The sequence below is a fragment of the Primulina tabacum genome, chromosome 14 (genome assembly GCF_025594145.1).
Source record: "Primulina tabacum isolate GXHZ01 chromosome 14, ASM2559414v2, whole genome shotgun sequence".
Classification (NCBI taxonomy): Eukaryota; Viridiplantae; Streptophyta; class Magnoliopsida; order Lamiales; family Gesneriaceae; genus Primulina; species Primulina tabacum.
The window spans coordinates 4,075,258-4,091,589 of NC_134563.1; the positions used below are offsets into that span (position 1 = coordinate 4,075,258).

At 32.6% G+C, this 16,332-nt stretch overlaps 1 long non-coding RNA gene and 1 pseudogene across 1 annotated transcript; one reads left to right on the forward strand and one right to left on the reverse strand.

The window, feature by feature from the left end:
* Positions 1–6,530: 6,530 nt before the first annotated feature.
* Positions 6,531–14,993, reverse strand: LOC142524078 (rhodanese-like domain-containing protein 6; annotated as a pseudogene).
* Positions 12,097–13,181, forward strand: LOC142524079 (uncharacterized). Its single transcript, XR_012814823.1, has 2 exons — positions 12,097–12,898; positions 12,983–13,181. It is a non-coding gene; the product is annotated as an uncharacterized LOC142524079 (long non-coding RNA).
* Positions 14,994–16,332: the final 1,339 nt, after the last annotated feature.

Consider the following 16,332-nt stretch of genomic DNA (forward strand, 5'->3'; position numbering starts at 1 on the left):
TTCAGTATTCTCTAAAATATTAAATAAATTATAAATTTTTATTATATAATATTACGTTTTTCAAATTTTTAGTGAAAAATATAATCATTAATTTTTTTGTATATTTATTGTTCATATATCAATATTATTATTATTTAATTAGAACTCTAATATAAATATTTTTAAAAATGTTCAAAAAATAATTAAAAATCTTCATCTAATAAATTATTAATTATTTTTTAAAAAATAACAGTTATACTCAATCAATAAATATATCAAATACAGTAATAAATAATTCATTTGACGTTGTGATTCTTTTTCCTGGAAAATGGTACCCCAAATTCCAAATCTTGATACCGTTCTTGGATATGTCCGGTAAACATAATCTTTGCCAGGTTCAGACCATTTACAATTCACTTAGGCAATTCCTATAATTACTACAAATATTTCTTCACTAAATAAATTGGCGAATACAAAAATTTATGTGCAAAGTCCCTTTTTCTCTGCCTTTTCTATTTTTAAATATAATATTCTTTAAATAAAAATAGTAGTAATATTTACTGGTTTTTAATATATTTATTTATTTAATAATTTATATCGGCTACTTTTTTTTTTTTTACTTTTAAACATGTGTTGTAAATATTGAAAATAAATAATCTGATTTAACAATAACTTATTTTATCGTGGATATTTCAAAATTTGCAGTCAAACTAGAGAGATCTGTCATAAATAAAATGCTAATTTACTCTTTCTTAGGAAATTTTCTTTAATATTCTCCAGATTACAGAAATTCAACGTCTACTTTGGGTTAATATATTTTTCCAAAAGTAATCAAGAAATATATTTTATTATTATAATGCTAATGATTTTATATTCAATCTTTTTTATTCTGGACTAGATATTATAATTTATTGTCAATATCACATATATTTATTGCATTATTTATTACTAGTCAATATTCGATACGTATGTATCAAGCCATCGCAAAATTTTCCTCTTTACTTGGTGCACGTTATATTGCAAATTTATATTTTTTTTAAAGAATTACAGAAAAAATTTAATTGATTTATATATAATATATATAAATGTCAATCTTTTAATTTATTATTATTCCCTACGGCACAGGATAAATAGGAAAAAGACAATTGGGAAGAAAAAACTAAAAGAAAAACAAGCAAAAGTAATAGGACCCAAAGGACTATAATTTCTTTCAAAAAGTTAATGGCTAAGGAAAATCGCATTCCTTCGAAAAAAGACCGCATGAAAATTTTTTTAAAAATAAAGATAACTAGCCTACACTTGTACAATAATGTTAAGTATATTCCTACACAAAATGTTGTGGGATAAAAGTGTTTCTCTTAACCTAAAAAAACTATTTTATACGACAAAAAAAATCTATAAGTGCTTCATAGAGCGCCCAAACAAGAAAAAGAAAAAAAAATCATCACGAAACTTAAAGATTCAGCCGAAAATTATATATTGGGATGCAATAATTGTTCATGTCATGTAGAGTAATCGAGATGTGACGTTTGATCTGTTGTACAGTTTAGAATATTTGAGTTGCACTGTTACTACCAGCTATAACTTTTGATAAAACGAAAAGTGTTCGGTCCTTAATCATAGATTTTGAGTTTTGCTTCAACTTCTCTTTATTTTTTTTAAAAACTAATTGTCACTATTTTCATCTAAGCAGGCTACTGTTTTTCCCCTTTTTAAAAAATGACATTTTATTAAAATAAATTAGCTAAGTGATACCCCACAAGAACCCGGGTCACGGATGACCCGATACAATAATTGGATAACCCGAATCTGGGTCAATCTGCAGGATAGATTCTTCAGAAACCGGGAAGGGAGACGCCCGGGACATTCTCCTCCCGAGCGATCGAAGAGCCCGGGCTCTGGTGCAAGTGCCCGAGAACCTTCTACCCAGGCTACCTCAAAAAGCGCGCTGCACTCGAGTATGCTGATACGGGAAATCTTATCTGTCAGAGTAGCATGGATTTTGCGTGTCATAGAAGTTATCAGAAAGTATGGGCAGCCAACTTTCCATATTTAGTAGGTAGACACTGAAAACAATGTATCTACCACATTCTCTCCTATAAATAGCAGATATATTTCTCATTTAATGAGTCTGAAATCTTTGAACTCAAAAGCATACACATATATTCTCACATATTGCTTGTGTCCTTCACTCTTCAACCTGCTGACTTTAGCATCGGAGTGGTAACGCCGGACACCCCTCCGGCGTCCCATTCACGAGTCCCTTTATTGTTTGCAGGTCACGATCGAAGCCATTATTCTTACTCGAATTTCCTAAACATTAAATTATCATCGTTATCCGATGGATTGCCCACGTATATCACACCCGATTCGCCCGGATATCTTCACCAAGTATTTCTACATCTATGCAAGTAGGCCCAGAAGCTCGTGTGGAAAAAAAAGTCCCAAATTTATATTTACTTAACTAATAAAGGAACAATTTAATGCTTACAATGGTCTAATGATGTAACATTAATTGTAATGAGGTGTTTCGACTTTGAAGAAATAATCGCAATGATGTGATCCAACAAAATAGGCCAACCAAAGTTGTTGTCTATTTACTTTGTACAAGCGTTTGATCTTTGGAATTTAATGAGTTGGCTCAAGAATCCCATGAATCATTCGCACCAATGCTGTTTATGCTAAGAGCTTATCCAAAAACATTTCATCCGAACAGAATCGGGTTTTTTACGTTATTTAAAATACATGAGAGATGAATATTGTAGATTTTCGTTGTGAGGAAAAAAATGTTCGAGTAAAGGAAAAAGTCGTAATTTTATTTAATTTGTTTTTGTAAAAAAATAATAATAATAACGCTCAAATCAAATGAGAAAAGTTGCAGAATAAGGTCGAGAGAGTTGGCTAGTTAGTCCTGCCAGCCAATGCACATGACCTGTTAAGTGCCATTTTTAATTGGCTTGTTTTGATCTTTTTGGACTGTGGAAATTTTAATTTCTCATATTGTTGATTTAAGTTTGAAGTTATCAATTGATTAAGTTTCGTTTGGATAACAACTTATGGAACGATTTCATAAAATTATTTGTTTGCCAAAAAAAAAAAAAACTTTAAATAATGTTTTAAAAGTTGTAGAATAAATATGTTTTTGAATAACTATTTTACAAAAAAAATATTTTTACAAGTTAAAAGTGTTTGAACAACTTTTTCCATTATTATAAAAATATCAAAAACATCTTTCAAATATTTTTTAAAAATTATACTTATTAGATAACACATTTTTGAAAAATATTTTCATAATTTTATTATAAAAATCTTCTCCAAACACATACTTCAAATTTTTTTCACTTATAAAACACTAAAAATATTTGTTCAGACGGATCCTTAGTTTTTAATTTCTAATATTGTAGGTTTCAGTTTGGAATTTTCATTTGATTAGTTTTGGTGATATGATATGTCTCACTTTGATCACAAAAGTTATTGTGAGATGGTCTCACGGATTAATTTCGTGGGTCGAATATCTTATTTGGGTTATCCATGAAAAATAATTATTTTTTATTGTGAATATCAGTAGGGTTGACCCGTCTCACAGATAAAGATTCGCTAGACCGTCTCACAAGAGACTCACTCCACTTTGATATATTTCCAGTCCATATATTTAATGTTGATAAAGTTTATCATGATTTATATATTTAATGATTAATTAATGATGGATTTGTATTAGAAAAGTGTCTAGGTTCGTGTTGCTAATCTTTCAAACTCTAGATTCGATAATGATAAGATGCAAGCAAGATTTGTTGAATTTGCTGCTGAGATTTTGTGAAAATATAGCCTTGCTAATACTTGTAGAATGTTGTGGAAATATCAGTTGAAGGAAGATGAGTTTGAAGGAGAAAAAATCAAACTATTCTTTATGTGCCGCAACAATTGCTACGATAAGGCTTATCGGTTTTGACATTACCACTATATTCATTTTGATTATGAGAGTTTCAATTGACAGTGGTGTGCATACACAATCAAAGCTTCGTGATTCATTCATCGGGAGAAGAATCTGACGTTTTTGAGAGAGGACAATCCATAATATATCGAAGAGAGTTTGATTGAAGCGGATTTAAAGACGAGTGATTTATCGCTAAGTGGAATATATTGAATGTGTTTATCGTAAATACATCATTAGAATAAAAGCTTCGTGATTCATTAGTTGGGAGAGGAATGTGGACGATCAAGTCAATCACTCGATAGGTGCAAAAATAACACAACATTATAAAGAAAACCTATCCCTTTGGGAATCAACAAAATCATCCCTACTCGATATGAGACTCAATCGTGTTCACCTATAACCCCATTCACGAAGTTCTTGTTCAGTGCAAGCCCAGCCTTGGCGTCAAAGATGCTTGATCTGTAACAAGGTGAAGAATGTATCGGATAATGCATATAGAGTAGGTCTCTTGTGAGACGATCTCACGAATCTTTATCTGTGAAACAGGGTCAACCCTACCGATATTCACAATAAAAAGTAATACTCTTAACATAAAAAGTAATATTTTTTCATGGTTGACTCAAATAAGAGACCTCTCTCACAGAATACGACCCATAAAACCGTGTCACATACGTTTTTGCGTGCATATATATTGTATGTGTGATACGAAATACTCGATCACATATCGGATATAGAAGACGTGTAAACGGTTTTACTAGATTAATGAATCAATACTTCCAGCAACTTGAGTTAATAATTCTGAGCTGTCAGCAGACTCAAAAACATGACATTATGAGTTCCTTTTAACTCTATTTATTCAAAATTTTGTCACAAGTAGAAGCAAAATCAATCAAAAAAATCACCAGTGATGGCGTGGACAGTGGTCATCTGGCACTCCACAATGCCAAACCTGTCATGAATGACCAAGAATCCATAAGCTCAGAAGAAATGGCTCTGCAAAGAAGAGAATCAAGGGCAGAAGAAGAAGAATATTGTTCATCAAACCTTGGCCAATGGAGCAAGTCCATTAGTGGTGCAACTAGCATTGGAGACAATGTTTGATTCAGGCTTGTATTCCTTCTCAGTGACGCCTATAACAAACATGGGAGAATCTTTGCTTGTACCCCGAGATTACTACCCTTATAGCACCACCCTGTTTTGATGGATCAAACAAAAGCACAAGCAATCAGGGGTGTCACATATATGTGTAGAAATGTTGCATGATTTGAGCTGCTCTAGCCTGAGCAGTCGCCCCGTGGTCTGCCCCGGCAAACTGGCTAATCAATCAAGTTGCAGAAAATAGATGAATATTTAACCTTCAACTGTGCTGCAGCCATATCCTTGTCAATGAAGACTCCAGTAGACTCCACGACAAACTCTGCACCAGTTTCACCCCATGGAATCTCCTCATGATTTCTACAAATTGTAAACCAAACAACAAAATCAACTCTGGATTTCTACATATACTTTTCAGTTTTACTCACCGCTCAACACAAATACAAGATCATAGAGAGGGAAGAGCGAGAATTCGACCTGAAACTGAATATTTTTGGACTGGTTGTTCACCAAAAAGAAGGATCTTCTCATCTTTCACACCACATGCCGCTTCCATTGTCCATGGACACTATCATACTTGAACATGTAAGTCTGCACCGAAAACAGAAATCATTTGCCTACGTGCCGTGACCGTAATATTAGTACAAGATCATATGATCTTGTAAAACAACAAAAACAACAAAATCAACTCTGGACTGGTTATAGTAATTTTTTAAACATATTCGTCCCGTGACCGTTCCGCGAAATGTCATGAGAATTGGAACGATGACCTCCACGACCGCAATTGTTAACCATGGTTGTGACTGAGCCGATGCCATAAACCCTCTAAAGATTCACCCCACCAACAATGTCGATGAACATGGAATTGATACCTTCGGCCGACGGAGGCTCCTGCAATGATCTATTATTTTACATGTCAAACTACTCATGTGATATGAAACGAGATAATACATGTTCACCATTTCTTCTTTGTTACGTTCCATCAAAGTCTGATCATTGTGTTCCTGTCACACGTGATTCTTTATTTAATCGAATCCAACTCAAGTGCATGGGCAAGCTTTAACAATCAATGAACCCGTGACATGATTTAATATCAATTTACTCTGCCATTCATTATGAAAAAAATGAGGTTGAAAATTTGATACTACATTTTTTTAGTTTGCTTGTAAATTTAGTAATTTCTTTATATTATTTTCACTTTTCATTATTCAATAAAATTTTCAAAACTAAAATTTTATCGATTTTCTTAAAAAATTTATTTAAGAAAGAGATAAAGACAATTTTTCGTATCACATGAGTAGATTCCACGAATGATTTCATCATTCAAAGATCAATTAAGCAAGACAATTTTTCTTTATGACATGAGTTGATATAAACCTTTTTTTATGAAAAAAATTGTTTCCAAAAATCTTTCTTATTTGGTGAAAACAATTTTTTTCATAAAAAAGACGTTAATAAAATATTAATAACCAAAAAACTTGTTTCACCCAAAACTCATAAGATGGATTTCCAGGAATCTTTCTTATTTTTTTTCGTGTCAAAATCAGAACTCTTCTCATTTTCTCACTTTAAATTTCTCATTTGCTACGTTGGAAATATGCATTCTTCTCTTAATGTGTTCACTTTCAGCACCTGCTGGTGAAGCTTCTTTGTTATCAAAATCCTATCACATGTGATTCTTTATTTAATTGAATTCAACTCAAGTGCATGAGCGGCAAACTTTCGCCACATATTATTGAAGAACGCAATGTAAAAAGTGAAAAAATCGATGATCGGATAATATATTTGAAAGCTCATTCTGTTCTTTTTCTATATTTTGTTTATCTGTTATAACCATGTTTCTTGTTTTTTGTTTCATATTGTTTCTTCTAAATCTATTTTAGTTGGTTTGAAGAATATGTTAGAAAGATCATTCTGTTCTTTATTTTTTATTTCTTTCTTTACAATCTATTTTTTTAGTAATTGCGTATTTTAACTTCCGTGCAGAGACACAAATAACTATGAGTAAAGCAAGTGGTAGTGGATCCAGTGGAAGTGAGATGCATACATGTCGCTTGCCAATTGCGGGGATCATGGAAAGATATGCCAAGATTTCTGTATGGATAGATCTTGAAAGTTGTCATGTCCCCAACCGAAGAGTATCAAATCTGGGTTGTCACATAGTTTTTACCCTCTAAGAGGATTGGGGTACTGTAGCAGATATATATCCATCAATGCATATGCATGCATCAATCGTATCCCCGAAAATCATACAAAAGCCCTACAACAAAGCGTAATTACATTGTCACACGTTGAGCACATAAGTATGCATATTTTCATATTCATTTTTCGTTATTTATGTTGATTTTAACTTGATGGTCATCATTTTTTTCAAATGCGGCAGACCACAAAATGTTGGAGGACTTTGGAATTTTGGCCCAAAAAAAAAAAACCTCCCGTTAATTTGCTGATCATATCGGGCGACGCGGATTTTTGACCTACAATGGAAACTTTGAGATATTATAAATATAATATTATGATGGCATGTCGTCCTTCCAAGTACAGAAACTATCCTCCAGCAAATACTGTCATGTGCTGGGATCAGTTAGTGCTAGAAAATTTGTACCCTGCCCAAATAGAATTATACTAATAAATTTGTTGTAATATTTACATTTACTTCTTGAAATTCGGTTAAATTTAGTTGTTTTGAACTTCAATATGAATTTTGTCATTAATATTTGTGAATTGAAATGATGATTTCATTGTATTGAATGGCAAAATTAATTCAAAACAATGATATTTAATCGAAAATTTCAAGAAGTAAAGATAAATATCACAATAAATTTACAAGAAAAATTCTATTTGAGCAGAGTACAAATTTCCTAGCACCAATTGATTCCAGCAGATGATGGTGTTTGCTGGAGGATACCTTCGGAACTTGGAATGGCCACATGCCATCATAATATTATATTTATATTTCATCAAAGTTTTCATTGTAGGCCAAAAACCAATGTCGCCCGATACGATGAGCAAATTAACGGGAGGTTCGTTTTTTTGGGCCGAAGTCGCAAAGTCCTACAACATTTTGTGGTCTGCCGCATCTTTCCCTGTATCAAAGAAATAACAGTCACCAAATTAAAATTAATATATATATATATATATATATGAAAATACAAGTACCTATGTGTTCAATGTGTGACAATGTAATTCCGCTTTGTTGTAATGCTTTTGTATGTGTTTTAGACATACTTTTGACGTCCGCATATACATTGATTGTTATATCTCTGCTACTGTACCCCAATTCTCTAAGAACCTTGACTATGTGACAACTCAAACTTGATATTTTATGCCGGGGACATGGCAGTTTTCAAAGTCTATTCATACAAAAATTTTGAAGTCTTTCTCCTCGATCCCCGCATGTGGCAAACCGCTTAGATGCTTTTCACTGCGACTAGATTTGCCGCTTGGATGATTCTCACTGCGACTAAATCCACCGTCGCTTGCTCTGCTCATTGTTACTTGTGACTCTACGGGAAATTGATTAAATCGTAATAATGAACATAATCAAGAAATTATCGATCTTGGAACTAACTTTTTTTAAAAAAACAAAAAAACAAAAAATCCCATAAAAACCACAATAATGCCTAAAAATAAGAAAATTAGTGCTTCTTCTTCTTGATGTGTGAGGGATCTATAAGCAAAACCATCATCTATATTTCTTTAGGCATTATTGTGATCTTTATGGGATTTTTTAAAAAAACTTAGTTCCAAGATCGATAAGTTCTTGAATATGTTCATTATTACGATTTGATCAATTTCCCGTGGAGTCACAAGGAACCATGAGCAGAGCAAAGTGGCAGTGGATCTAGTCGCAGTGAGAAGCATCCAAGCGGCAAATCTAGTCGCAGTGAAAAGAATCCAAGCGATTTGCCACTTGCGGGGATCGAGGAGAAAGACGCCAAAATTTCTGTATGGATAAACCTTGAAATCTATCCTGTCCCCGGCAAAAACATATCAAGTTTGAGTTATCACATAGTCAAGGTTCTTAGAGAATTGGGGTACACTAGCAGAGATATAACCATCAATGCATATGCAGAGTCAAAAGTATGTCCAAAACACATACAAAAACATTACAACAAAGGAGAATTACATTGTCACACATTGAGCACATAGGTACTCGTATTTTCAAATATATATATATTGATGGAAAGATGCGGCATCCACAAAATGTTGGAGGATTTTGCGACTTGGGCCCAAAAAAACGAACCTCCCGTTAATTTGCTCATCGTATCGGACGACACTGGTTTTTGGCCTACAATGAAAAATTTGATGAAATATAAATATAATATTATGATAGCATGTGGTCATTCCAAGTTCCGAAAATATCCTCTAGCAAACACCATCATCTGCTGGAATCAGTTGGTGCTAGGAAATTTATACCCTGCTCAAATAGAATTTTTCTAGTAAATTTGTTGTGATATTTACCTTTACTTCTTGAAATTTTCGGTTAAATTTCATTGTTTTGAATGAATTTTGCCATTCAATACAACGGAATCATCATTTCAATTCACAAGTATTGAATGACAAGATTCATATTGAATTTCAAGACAACTAAATTTAACCGAATTTCAAGAAGTAAATGTAAATATTACAACAAATTTACTAGTATAATTCAATTTGGGCAGGGAACAAATTTTCTATCACTAAAGTATTTGCTGGAGGATAGTTTCTGTACTTGGAAGGACGACATGTCATCATAATATTATATTTATAATATCTAAAAGTTTTCATTGTAGGCCAAAAACCTGTGTCGCCCGATATGATCAGCAAATTAACGGGAGGTTGGTTTTTTTGGGCCCAAATTCCAAAGTCCTGTAACATTTTGTGGTCTGTCGCATTTAAAGAAATGATGACCATCAACTTAAAATCAACATAAAAAATAACGAAAAATGTGCATACTTATGTGCTCAACGTGTGACAATGCAATTCTGCTTTGTTGTAGTGCTTTTGTATGATTTTCGGGGATACGATTGATGTCTGCATATGCATTGATGGATATATATCTGCTGCAGTACACCAATCCTCTTAGAGCGTCGACTATGTGACAACCCAGATTTTATACTCTTCAGCAAGGGACAGAACAACTTTCAAGATCTATCAATACGGAAATCTTGGAATCTCTTTCCATGATCCCCACAACTGGCAAGCCGCATGGATGCATCTCACTTCCGCCGAATCCACTACCACTTGCTTTACTTATAATTCTTGATGTCTCTACAGGAAACTGATCAAATCAACTTATCGTTCTTGGAACTAAATTTTTTTAATTTAAAAACAAAGAAAATCCCATAAAAACTACAATAATGCTTAAAAGTAAGAAAATAATAGTAGAAAATATGTGCATCATATTCTTGATGAGTGGTGGATTTGGTGCTGATAGAAAGAAAATTGAAAAGAAATGTATTTTTCTTTAATAATCTTTCAGAAGTTAAAATACTCATTTACTAACAAAAATAGATCGTAAAAAAAAAGATCAACGAAATAAAGAAAAACATAATGATCTTTCAAACATATCTTTCGAGCAAACAAAAATTAGATTTAGAAGAAACAATTTGAAACAGAAAACATGGTTATACCAGATAAACAAAATAGAAAAAAAGAATAGTATGAGCTTTCAAATATATTATCCGATCATCGATCTTTTCACTTTTTACCTTGCATTCTTCAACAATACGTGGCGAAAGCTTGCTTATACACTTGAGTTAGGATTCAATTAAATAAAGAAACATATGTGACAGGAACACAATAATCAGATTTGATAACAAAGAAGAAATGAAGCTTCACCAATGGGTGCTGAAAGTGAATTTCCACACAATAAGAAAAGAATGCATATTTCCAACGACATTTGTGCAGCAAATAGGAAATTTAAAGTGAGAAAATAAAAAGAATTCTGATTTTGACATGTGATGGGACACAGAAAAATAAGAGAGATTCCTCTTATCAGTTTTGTGTTAAATAAGTGTTTTGTTATTAAAATTTTATAAACGTCTTTTTATGAAAAAAAATTGTTTTCACCAAATAAGAAAGATTCCTGGAATCAATCGTACGTATGAAAAAAAAAATCTATCATTATTTTTTAAAAAAATACAGCCTATCCCGAATGAAAATTTTACTGATCAATCTTGTTATCTATCATTATTTTTTATAATCTTTTTTTTTTGTTTTTACAACCCATCTGTTTTCCAAAAAATTACCAAGATTAACATGACAAAGTAGTAACACATTTTATTCCCAAATATTAGATGATACCTATATCCTAAAAGACCTTAATGATGAAAAGTAAAAATAACATAAAGAAATTACTAAATTTACAAACTAACTAAACAAATGCAGGACCAAATTTTCAAACTCATTTTTATTGCCGCAGTACTTCGTCGGCACATACAGTTAATTTTTTTCTTTATTGTGCTTTCACGGGCGAACACAGTAGGCACAGTCTTCCATTAATTAAAATATTCTTTTTTCAAATTCAAAAGATTAATATTTTAGTTATTCCTCTGGTACGCTGTTGTCCATTGAATGGCAATGTCACGGGTTCATTATTGATTGTTACAGCTTACCAGAATGGCAGAGAAAATGACTTATCATTTTACTCCTAACTTATCATGTGCGTCTTTTTTTGGTTGCTAGAGAACCAAAAGTGTCCCCCCCTCCCCCCAAATTCAGCAGCCTGCCTGCTTGATCCGAAAGGGGCGGCTACCCTTCACGAGAAATTGAGAGTATGTTTAAATATTCTTTGATTAGTCTCTTGGTGATTTGTTTTCAATTTTGAGGATAACATTAAGTAATATAAGCTTATTTTTGTAGACAATTGGAGATTAATACACACGCAATACTTGTTTTCCCAACGGCTTATATATATAATACTAAAAATGTCGCATTTTGTTACGTGTTAAGTGTTATATTATTGTCAAGGCGGAGCCACCCTTGGGCTAGGGTAGGCTCCTGCCCCACCTATTTTTTTTAAAAAAAAAAAGTTCATATTTTTAAATTTTAAATTTTTTTCAGTCCATGTTAAAAACAGAACAAATTTTTTATCACTTTTACTTTTTTATTTTATTTAGTCTCATGTTTAAAAATTAAAAATAAAACAACTCTCACAAATCATAATTCATTACTGTTTATTGGTTGGTTTATCGTATGTTATGAAATTATGCATCTTTGAGACTAAAAATTCAACGACTCTAAAATTATATTGAATATTTAGTTATGATTATTCGAGTTGCAATAATATTGTGAATTTTGAAGTTTGAATTTTTACCCTTAAAATCTATTGTTGCATATTTTTGGAATAATAATCAATTGGTTGAAATGTATAATGATTATTGATGTACAATTATTATTGGGCTTGTTTTGTGATTTTTCTATTTATAATAACCGAAAATTGAATAAGTATGAAACTTGAAAAATAATTATTTCTTGTAAAATTTTGGGAATATTGAATTTTTCTAGTTAAATAACTCAGGAAATGAAGAAAATAAAACTGTCAAGTTATTTTTAAACCAAAAGAGCATATATCAACAAATAACGGGCAAACATCAATGTGCCAGACTCTATCTCAAAGTTTACTCTACCATAAGCACATTGTTGTTCAAAGTTTTGTTTGATATTTTACTTCAGTTACGATTTTTAGTTGCTGTAACTTTGTACAATTACATCCATGATCCAACAATCTTAGAATAGATTCCTACTAACAGGGATCAAATATTAATGATTGGTTTTGTGTTTTAGAAGTGACTTCTGATTCAAGCAACATCAGTTCCATCTCACGAAACCCAATCCCTTTTGTGTCCATATCAGCTAATCATGGAGAAAAGTTGGAGAAGTTCAAAGGGTTGAACTTCAAAAAAGGTGGCAAAAGAAGATATTGTTCCGCCTAACCACTTTGGGTCTGGCATGGTTCCGGAATACGGAAATGTAGTTATCAGCAGAAAGGTAAAGCTTCCAAAGTCTAATATCTTTAAGATAGTGATACCACAAATCTTCACATGCCGATTATCTATGAAGGACCAAGAATACTTTGACAGTAAAAGAAGCCAACTACAGAAAAGTTCACATTAAATATTTGACTTGTTTCTTTTGGTAGCAAAATCATCCAAGGCAAGAAAAGAATACTCAGCAACAAGCAAGCAAACAGAGAATTATATTGGATTACCTAAGGAGTGAACAGATGGGCATTGGATTAGAGATGAATATGCCTTTTCAACCACTGACGGATTCCTGAACTTAGCTCCCCCAATTATTACCACAAATTTTATCTTCGTACCTTCGTAAGACAAACACCCTGCAAAACAATATCAGTCCATTCCAGCAAATTAAATAAAAATCTTCTTTATCCCACCAATTCTCCTGAACAAATCAAGGTAAGAAACGTGGCCTAAGACGGGGGAAATTTACTTACATTAGCTTGTAATCCAGGCAATGCAGCTGATAAAATTGCTCCCTGAATTGTTTAAAACCAAATCAGATGATGCCATAAAGCCAACAAGATCATGTTACTTCAGTTTACCATATTTTTCATCTTTACTCAAAGCATGAAAAGATGAACATACTAGAGATTAATAGAAGTAAAGATACCTGCGAGAAACCAAGAAGACCGTCAAAAGGCCCATGTTTAATCATGCATTCCTCGATATAAGCAAGACACTCATCAAAATTCTGATATTCTGAAAACTCCTGAAATTCACACAAAAAAAAAACAATGGATAATCCAAAACCCAAGTGAAACAGCATCAGAGAAGCCTAAAATTTGATAGGAATGCAAAAGATTACTCAAAAAATAGACCTTATTGAACTGGAACCACTCAAAATATGGAGGATCAAATATCCCTTCAACGTCAGATTTCCCCTTGCAGGGAAAGGGGGCATCCACACAAACAAGATCCAAATTTTCCAGCACGGGTTCCGGCTACTTTCCGGTGACCTGTTTCCTGATTATTTCGCCGCTGGTTCGAAACCCATGAAGGCATAACAATCGGAGCTTCCTCTTGCCATGAATGCCTCCTCCTTCGCTGCCCATTTTACCAAAGAACACAACTTTCTTTCCCTTTTTCTTATTCCTGCTAGTCTCTTTTCTTCTGCCACGCCATAACAATTGTATTGTATATATATGTGCGTATATAGATAGACGCGTCAACCAAAGATTCGTATATGGGAGGGCAATAATTGAGTACATTACTCTAAGAAATTGCCCTCCCAATTTCTCTGCCATTCTCGTACGTATCAATGAACCCACCTGTGACAGGTTTTAATAGTTAGCTTTTGACACGGGATGGGCTGTATTTTTTAACACAATTATAGATTTTTTTCAGACATACGATTGGTTGGTTCCAGGAATGTTTCTTTTCTGGTGAAATAACTTTTTTTTTCATAAAAAGACGTTTATATGGAGAGAGGGGCGAACTATACATTACTGGGCCTTCTGTCCATTCTCATTAAAAATAAATTCTATCACTTAACAGATATTTCTTCTATCCATTTTCATTTTTAGATGGTAAAAATACCTGATTTAAAAAAAAAGTAAAACAGATATTTTAGCTCATTCGCGAATCGCTAATAATACATATGTAGTTCTTACAGACATAGAAACCATGATTGAAAAACAGTTTTCTCACTCAAGGAAGTATAACTAATGTCTGATGTAAATCGCCCAGATTCATCAGCTAATCTTCAGATACGAACAAAAAAATCCACAAATTATACAAAAATCAAGAACTCGTATTTCGGCAACTTACACTTTTATTCCTCGATCTTCGCCTCGTCCTTGGATAATCAGCGAAGAAAATGGTCGAACAAGAAATGCTTCAATCTTTGGACTAACAAGAGACTAGGGTTTTGGTTTGTCTTGATACTGATAGGGGCAAGTAGACTCAGCCCATTATAATGTTAATCTTTTTAATCTGAGTCCAAATAGATTTAGGCTAAAGGCCTATTTTGTTTATTTTTTACGGATGTATATTCGTACCACGAGTCGACCATGTAATTAATCGATCTAATATATATATAAAGTTAAAATTAATATTTTTGATAAATAAATAATATTTTTTTTATAGTTCGAGTCGAGTAGAAGATCCATCTGACAAAGTTTACCGGTGAGATGATCTCAAAACATATAAGTTAGTTTTTTATCAAACAAAATTCAGCTTATTAAATATGCAGACACCCTCTTACAATGAATTTAAAACAAAATTCTTAATTTTTTATTTGGATTCGACTATTACAAGACAAGTTGATTCATGAACTTCCCAAACGAAGTCCAACGACAAATTAAATAAACAAATACACACATTGAAAAAGAAACATTTAGCATTATTATACATAACTCAATTATACAAATGAGTTTTGTATGATAAACACCCTATGCTATTGGAGACATGACTTGGCTTCTTGGAACTAGACCAGGCCACGGGCCGGATTCAGTCCAAGTCCGGGTCGAGAATTCCCGAAGATTATGCATCGGGTTCAATTAACAGTCGGTTCCGTGTCCGTTTTGACTTTTTTAAAAAAAAAATACATTTTCAAAAAAATAATAAACTTTTTCTTCTCTAAATACTTTGATTAATGTGTCGACGTGTGAAATTAAGGACGGGAATTTAAAGACAAACTTCTTATTTTATAGTCTTGTAACCACTTTTTTTTCATTAAAATTTCGATGTGAGACAACGAATATTATTTTCTGATACTTATGCATTGCTCACATCGAAAACTCAGTGAAAGAGAAAAAGTTGTAAGTCTATAAAATTGAGAAGTTAATCTCTTAAATTCTCACAATTATCATCTCTAATTTATATCCGTGATAATATTAACATTTGCACAACGATCATTCTATTAAAAATAATAATACGGTTTGGACCCAAAGACCTGACGGATCGACTAAAATAATAATATGAAGACCAGTCGGGTCGATTTGGAACCACGTATTTCATTGACCAAGATATCAAGAAAAATATTATAAGATGAATTATTATATTATAGTTTATTATTTTTATTAATTTTTGCCTATATTATAAAGTTATGATGATATATTATATATGGATTAGAGCCGTCAAGTTGGGTTGGGCCTGTCGGATCGGCCCATCCCGTCACAAAATTTAAGTGCGTTGGGTTGAAAAAATTTCAACCCATTTAAAAGTGGGTCTAGATGGGCCAACCCACGAGGGTCGTGGGCTCGGCGGGTTGGCCCGTGGGCCTGGGAAGAAATTTTTTTTTGTATTATGTATTTATGACGAATTATGTATTTTTTAATGAAAGATATGAATTTCTTTGTATTAATTATATTGTATAAA